This window comes from Amblyomma americanum, chromosome 1, assembly GCF_052857255.1.
Source record: "Amblyomma americanum isolate KBUSLIRL-KWMA chromosome 1, ASM5285725v1, whole genome shotgun sequence".
Classification (NCBI taxonomy): Eukaryota; Metazoa; Arthropoda; class Arachnida; order Ixodida; family Ixodidae; genus Amblyomma; species Amblyomma americanum.
The window spans coordinates 421,628,168-421,636,305 of NC_135497.1; the positions used below are offsets into that span (position 1 = coordinate 421,628,168).

Consider the following 8,138-nt stretch of genomic DNA (forward strand, 5'->3'; position numbering starts at 1 on the left):
AGGTAGTGACAGCTGATCCGGATCATGAGAGGGAGATAACTAGAAGGATAAGAATGGGGTGGAGCGCATATGGCAAATTCTCGCAGATCATTAGTGGCAGTTTACCAATTTCCCTCAAGAGGAAAGTGTACAACAGCTTAATCTTACCGGTACTCACCTACGGAGCAGAAACGTGGAGGCTAACGAAAAGAGTTCAGCTTAAGTTAAGGACAACGCAGCGAGCCATGGAAAGAAAAATGATAGGTGTAACGTTAAGAGACCGGAAGCGGGCAGAGTGGGTGAGGGAACAAACACGGGTTAATGACATCCTAGTCGAAATCAAGAGACAGAAATGGGCTTGGGCAAGGCATGTAATGCGAAGGCAAGATAACCGCTGGTCGTTAAGGGTAACGGAGTTGATTCCAAGAGAAAGTAAGCGTAGCAGGGGGCGGCAGAAGGTTAGGTGGGCGGAAGAGATTAAGAAGTTTGCAGGCAAAAGGTGGATGCAGCTGGCAAAAGATAGGGTTAATTGGAGAGTCTTGGGAGAGGCATTTGCCCTGCAGTGAGTGTAGTCAGGCTGATGATGATGATGATGATGATGATGAACAGAGAGAACAAGAGGTCATGTGGCACCCTGTCAAAGGCTCTCTCTAGATCGATCTGGAACATTGCGATGCTTTTCATGCATGGCGTCGCAACACTCGAGCACAGACCGGGCTGTGTGGATGTTGGTATATATGGTATGGCCTTTAATACCACAGGTCTGATGTGGCCCTACTATTTTTTGCATAACATTTTAGAGCCATTTAGCCAGAATTATCATGAAGATCTTATAGTCTACATTTGTCAGTGATATTGAGAGGTAAGCGGTAAATTGTCGCAGTTTAGTTTTATCGTCGCTTTTTGGTATTAAAATCGTGTGGGCTGTTAGCAATGACGAGGGATGCATATCTTTGTCGTAAGCCTCATTAAACAACGTAGCCAAAATTTGTGCAAAATCATTCTCAAATGCCTTATAGAGCGATGCTACTAGCCCATCTGGTCCTGTAGACTTTCCAGGGTTGAGGTCTTGTATGGCTTTCCGCACTTCTTCGGTTAAAATAGCCACTTCTAACCATTCTTTCGTTTCATCACTAAGCTCGGAGTAAATAACACCGTTCCACTCTATTTTCAGTATGTCATTCTTGTGGGCATGACTCTTTTCTAAGCCCAGAGCACGTTTCATGGGCATTTCGCCCGCTATCAGGCGTTGTGCCCTCGCCCTCACGATCGCTCCTTGATACCGCTCCGCATCTATGGTCTCTAGTTTCTGCTTAACGGAGTGTAATTCTTCGATGCATGCTCCTGACTGCTTGCCCACTTGCGCTGTCAAAAACCTCACGTCATCTGTAAGCATATTTTCCTTCACTCTTTCTTTTTGCTTTATATCGCACGATCGTTCAATAGCTGTCATTTTCATTGCCTGCTTAAATTTTCCCACTTCACTGCTAGAAGTTCATTCTGCACGCTCCATAAAAATATCATCTTTCAGCAGCTTTTCAATAAGTTTCCAGTTTTCCCACACAAATTTGCTTTTCGTTCCTTTTGCTTTCCCTACATGGAAGGCAACAAGACAATGGCCATTAAACAGCATTGGTTGTACAAGGCATTCGCAGCAGAATGGTATCAGTTCGGCAGATACGTTCGCCCGATCCAAGCGTGCGTGTCTCGTTCCCTGGAAATGTGTAAAACGAACGCCAGAACCACACCCGAGACAATCGCCAACATCTTCGAGATGACAGCGATCAATTGCGTCCCCCAAACAGGCAGTACTTGCATCTCTATAGGGAGTCGAATTCGTGTTGTCGCGTGCCATGCTTACGTAGTTGAAATCGCCAAGACAGACGACCAGAGGTCTGTATCACAATAGTTTCTAACTGTCTCAAAAAGTTTTCGCCTCTCTTCCACGATAGTGTGCGCGTAAATACAGATCACGCGCCATTCCAGACCACCAAATATCATGTCACAGAGAACCCAACGACCGGAAATACAAATCTGAACTCATTCCACAATCGCTGCCAGAGACTGGTGGATCAAAATCATGCACCCTGGCGAAGTACCGACCGCATGAGTAACGCAAACATCGTATCGGCTGCTGAACGGACACACCATACTGTCGGTCTGGTCTAGTCTGGATTTTGGTTTCTTGTGCCGCTACAATATCCAATTCCTGCTCAGTCACGAGTCGTAACAGCTGATTTTTCCTCCTCCTGGATGAAGGACCTCTGACATTGACCGTGGCTACGGCGAGGTGTCTTTCAAAAGCCGCCATCGCTTAGCAAGATCGAGCCACCAGCACGGCGCTTACCTTTGTACGCACAATATCGCGCCGTGTATTGTCGTGCCGCCATTATTACGACTTTGAGTTATCGTCGCGAGGAAGCGACGACGATCGTTGCCCGCTGGTGAAATCGTTGCTTTTTCACCTCGCCGGCGCTCCGCTGGCTTTGTAGCAGACGTTGCCTTTGCTCCGGGGTCATTGCATCGACGTCGTCGCGGCGCCGTTTAGCAGCAGCAGCAGGGTCGACCTCCATAGATTCCCCGTTGCCTTTTCCAGCGGGGCGTGGGATATCCTGCGTTTGCTAGGTAACCTTGTTCATGACTGCCGCCTCGGGTGGGCTGAACGGTGGTTCAGCAGTCTGTGGCGTGTCGTTTTCCTTGTCGCGCTTCAATGCAGCCGTTAGGGTCTCTACCACTGGGCTGGAGACGACCTGCTCAATTTCATTCTCGTCCATATGCAGCTCACTGTTTTCGCCGAGTTTTCCTCGCCCAGCCGCGTGGGCGTATGAAGTAATGCATTCAGCCTCTTCGTGCCCGTTCTCGTTGCAATGGATACAATTGGGCACCTTGCAGTCACGCCTAATGTGGCCTGTGTTGCGTCAGCGGAGACATATCGGCGCACGCACAGGCACGACGAGTAGCACTTTCCCGTTCCCGATACGCATCTGATGGGGTAGGCGCTCGAGGCTTGCACCTTCTCGTAGAACCAGCCGCACAACTCTAGTAGTCGAGTCAGCGTTCTCAAACCCGCTGGTCTTCCACCTATCGCTCGAGACATCTTTCACTTCGCCGTACTCGGCGAGCGCCCGCCTCAGAGTTTCGTTGCTCACGCTCAAAGCGCACCAATGCGCCTTCAGCCGCACTTCATGCGTTTCAGGGTCAAAAACTACGCAAGCCTTCCCTTTAACAGTGATAAGCCCGGTGTAGAGCAACTTTTTCTTGGCCTCCTCTCTGCGGAAATTCACTAACCAGACGTGCGACATATCGTATGCTCCGATACCACCCACCTATTCGATGACGCCGGCTTCTTTCATCGGCTGGCGGAAATCTTTAATCCTGTAAGGCCTTCTAGCGGTGTCGCAATGAAGAACAACCATTGTTTTCAGTCCTTCGCCGGTAGGCAGGGGCGGCAGAACAATCCTGTAGTCTTTCAAACCTTCCAAAAACGATGTTCCGCGGTCAGCATCGGCCGTTATCACAGCTCGCGTTGACCCAGCCATCCTGCGCACTTTAATGACCGTGGCCGGAAGCAGAATGTGCCACCGAGTCCAGCTGCTAACGTTTCACAGCTGACTTCTCTTTCAAGCAGCACAAAAGACGCAATTTAGGGTGTGCCTTAATGAGAGGAAAAAAATAGGATATTAATAATTTTTCTCCTTTGTTCCGGTGACCTGGTGAATCTGGTTTTATAGCCCCGCTGTTAGGGGATCAGTGCTGCTGTGTCCATTGGCGCTGGAGGAGTAACACGACTGGTGACGGCTAGCCTCGCGGCGCTAGTGATCACCACACAGGCGCCATGAAGTCAGCACAAACGCAGGCCTCCGCCGCAGAACCAACTCAGCCGCACACGTGGTCCTCGTGACGCGATGTCGCCGTCACCATGCATCGAAACGAAGACCATGCAGGCGCAATCGCAAATTGACAACTCGCCTAATTATGCATTAAAAAGTGTAAATACCAAAACTATGCAACAGCTGCGCTGCATGAACGCATTGTTGAGAAATGTAACCCCCCCTCCCCCCTATGCATTTTTTCATACTTTAAGTGAGCACTGGAAACACCGTATAAAACATGCAGATTGATCAACTAGGTGCTTGGGTCTAACACATCCGGTGGTAGTCGACAGATGAGGGAAAATGGACCGAAATGATTGTGATCTCCGGGACAGCGGCCGGTGCTCATGGAGACCGCGCGCCTCTTGGGATACACTGAATCATTGCTGCCGAGTGGGCGCACAGACAATCAAGGTTCTTTTTTCGCATGGCAACGCGAGTTCCTTTTATGGGAGCTACTCTGTGTGGTATTTATTTTCGCTGCTTTAACTCAGAGGCTCTGCAGAGCTCCCTTACGGCCGACGCCAAGCAGACAATTGCCGCCATATTACATTTACGTGGTTAGTATAATCATAAATAAAATAGACGCCAACCAAAATGCCTGTACCGTCCAGCAGATGCGCACAAAAAAGATTATTAAAACACTTTCTAATAAAAATGCATGAGTGCTCCACGAGCGGCGGAGTGATAGTGACTCATAAAGAACTTGATTGTTCTTAGCAACGTGTGCTACTTCAAGTCCAAGCGCTCGCCTTAGGCTCTTTCGGTGCAAACTTTCAAGCTGCTCAAATTGGGAAACAGATGGAAATATTAAACGTGGTTGCTACGTTATGCGCCTCACTACCATCATGGAGTCTGGTCATTGAGGATGGATTATTTCCTCCTTGTTCACCTTGCAAGGATCAAATTGAGGCGCGAATGCAGAGATCGGTCAATCGAGTCCGCAGCTCGTCGCCAATGAAGATGGGAGTGAGGAGATGGGCGCTTGGTGAAACTTATGTAACTAACTCAACATTCCTTAAGCGACTCACAGAAACATGGTTTACTTCTAGGGCTTCGATTAAAATTTTTCGTAGGAAGGTACGCCTACGCCCGATGCTTCGAAGTTCCGGCAGTGGTAGTTACTCGTATTAAGCGCGCTTTGGCAACACAAAGAAACGTCGCAGGAGTTACCGTTTGCTCGCTTTGATTGCGATAACACCACACTTCATTGCATTAGTCGGTGGAAAGTTTAGCACATAAAAATGGAAGCTCACGCGTGTTGCAATCTTGCAGACGGTAGCTTAAAGCGCGTCTCGTTTCGGCCGTTATGAAAGAAGCCCAAATTTGGCATCCACAAATGCGCTTCCACGCCCACGCCGATGCGGGGCGCACTTATCTCAGTTCTGTAGGCCGCAGTGCCGTTTTAGCTGACACAGAGACGAGAGTATATGGGCTTTCGAACAGATATTTGCCGAGTCCGTATACACTGGCGGCTTCCGGTCCAGCTTCCCGACTAGTTGCTTACTTAAAGCATCTCGTTTTTCGTTGCTTCGCTTAATAGTCATTTGATTGCCACTGGAAGTTTCTCTAAAATACAAGACCTTAAAGAAACACAAACTATGCACTCTCCCAAGAGCGGGGAAAATAATTCAGCACTGTCTCTACGTAATATCGTGGGAGAAACCATATTCTGCACGCTTTGTCGTAAAACAAAAAAAAGGTTTAAATACAACAGCTAATTTTCTTGCTTGGTTTAGTGTACAGTCAACTGGAATGTCCTGCAGAAACACGACCAGTGCAATCATCCAAGAGTTTGGAAGAAAAAACAAACTTTGCTGTTGCTCTTTAACAACGCTGGGCAATAAAAAATTTAATTGTGCAACCTTTTAAAAATGGAGTCTGCATTGCATACAGGGCCATAACAGAATTAGCGGCCAAAAAGGGTGACCTAATTTGTGATTAGGAGGCTGCTTGCTCCTCACACATGCTATTTTTGAAAGCGCTCAGGCGGTGCCTTCACCGCTGTTAAGGCAATGCTGAACGTGTGTCCATGCAATGAACAAAGCATTCAATCATTCATTTGTCCAAAATAAAGTTCGAAATAAATTAGCATAAACCAGGGACAAATTTACATTTTGCAAAAGCGCTCAATTGAGTATCACTAAAACATCGTCAGAAACTTCGTCTAGAAAGCATATGCATTTAGTACTCAACCTTTCGCAGTCGCAACGTGTACAAATTTTTTGAACAGCTGTAAACTTCCTACCGAATCTCCTAGGCAAACAGGTGGAAATTTGAAAGTAAGAAGAAGAAAGGTAAAGGCACCAGAGAATCTGATGTATATACCATTGATTTCTACCACGTTCCATTTTCATGTAATTTTGTAGATAAAGAAGAGGCACTACGTCTACTATTGTGTTCTAACTTAATGGTTTGCCACGTACGCAATTCATAAAAAGAAAGCGAGCTGAAATTTAAAATGAAACCGAAATGTCGCGCGCACGCAAAACACCCGAATTCTCGCGGTCACTGAAGGAGCGAACGGCTGTACTTTCTGTGCATAAAATTCGCATAGGTAATCTTAGCGTCTTCGTGCCTCAATGAGCGTGAGCTCAGCCCTCGGCATCGCTTGAACCTCCGAGCGGCGTGATAATAGAATCGTTATCGGAGCACTTTCGATTCGGTGACGTCACTTCGCGTCGATATTTATGGTTTGGTAACGTCTCAACCAAAAGCTTTCATGGCTACGCATCGCGTGTTATAGTTTTGAGCCCCTCTGCACTCCTGTCACGGCGATTTATATCCATCGATCATCTTTTAGTGCGGGTTGCCTCCTCTCGCTCTGAGTGAGTGTTTCAGTGCCTCGCTAGGAGAAACCCCTAAAGCCGTAACAGATGTAGCTAAAGTATGGTAATAGCAGAGACATTTCCCACATCCTCTTTACGTGCATGTAGCAGCATTAGAGCACTCAGCTACGAAACATGTATATGGTACGCATGGACAATTGGATTATAACTTACAGCGAGAGAATAGATGGCCGTGTTTTGAGACTGGTTTTCTCTGACCAAGACGCCCCTGCCCAACTGAAAGCTTGGACCCCGTGCTATATAGTGGTCGCCGAACAAGAGCGATTGGAGCTGTAGATTCTTCGAGAATCAAGCTTTTGTCTCCTAAAATAGCTGAGAATTTCGCTGCTCCCTTAGACTCTGATTGTTTTAAATTTGAAAATATTTTTGAAAACAGTGCTCGGTGACGAATCCAGACACCACTCATATTGTTTGTGGAAGATTAGAGAGAACATTACAAAGAACCTAAATCCTGTGTGTAAACTTGGTACATTATTTCTATGTTTATTCTTCGAGCTTCAATGGGAGAAGTGCTTTTGCAATATGATCGCGAGGCTTAACGGTTCATGCTGGCTCTGCCTCGTATACCTGGTAATGTTGAACGCTGTCATAGAATAGGAAGAATTGGCAGGAATTTCTTGAGCTTTACTGAAAATATGACAACAAAAGAAAAAAGGTAGTGGGTGTGAAAGCACTTAGAAAAAATTAGGCCTCTCCAGCGTCGTCGTCTTCGCTAGCTGAAACTTCATGATGCTGCTGGTATTCAGCAATCCAATGGGTCACATTTTGCTCTGCCTCGATGAACTCATCTTCAGCAATACATAGGTCGGTACACCAGTGCACGAACACCTTGCGGCGCAACATGGCTGCGGACAAAAATAGTGATAAACAGGCATGCTAACTCTGTTAAAACATGAGTCACCTGTACGACCTACGCTATCTTCCAGGAAGCGGGCATAAATGAACGGTATAAAGAAAGCGTGTGCCTTAATGCAGCAGTTTAAAACCAGACAAAATACTGACCAGTGAACTCCTCGCAGAAACGTTTGAAAACCCCTTGAATGGCGCTGCTGTTTCCAATAAAACTAGCAGATGTCTCGAGGCGACGAAGTGGGATCTCGCAAACCGAAGTCTTGACATTGTTGGGGATAGATTCAGCAAGGTAACTGGAGTTCTCGTTCTGGACCTTCAGCATGTTTTCATCAATTTCCTTTGCGCTCATGCGACCTCTAAACATAGCGGCGACTGTTAGGTAGCGGCCATGGCGAGGATCACAGGCAGCCATCATGTTTTCGGCATTAAACATCCGTTGCGTCTGCTCCGACACTGACAAGGCGTTCTGCGGCTGGCTGTTTAGGGACGTCAGAGGGGCAAGACCGGGTATCAAGAAGTGAAAGCGTGGGAAGTGTACCATGTTGACGGCCAATTTGAAAATGTCACCATTGAGCTGTCCAGGAAA

At 47.2% G+C, this 8,138-nt stretch overlaps 2 pseudogenes; both read right to left on the reverse strand.

The window, feature by feature from the left end:
- Positions 1–2,600: 2,600 nt before the first annotated feature.
- On the reverse strand, positions 2,601–3,518 carry LOC144124679 (uncharacterized; annotated as a pseudogene).
- Positions 3,519–7,384: 3,866 nt separating this feature from the next.
- The window catches only part of LOC144124688 (tubulin beta-1 chain-like), a 7,284-nt pseudogene continuing 6,530 nt past the window's right edge, over positions 7,385–8,138 (reverse strand).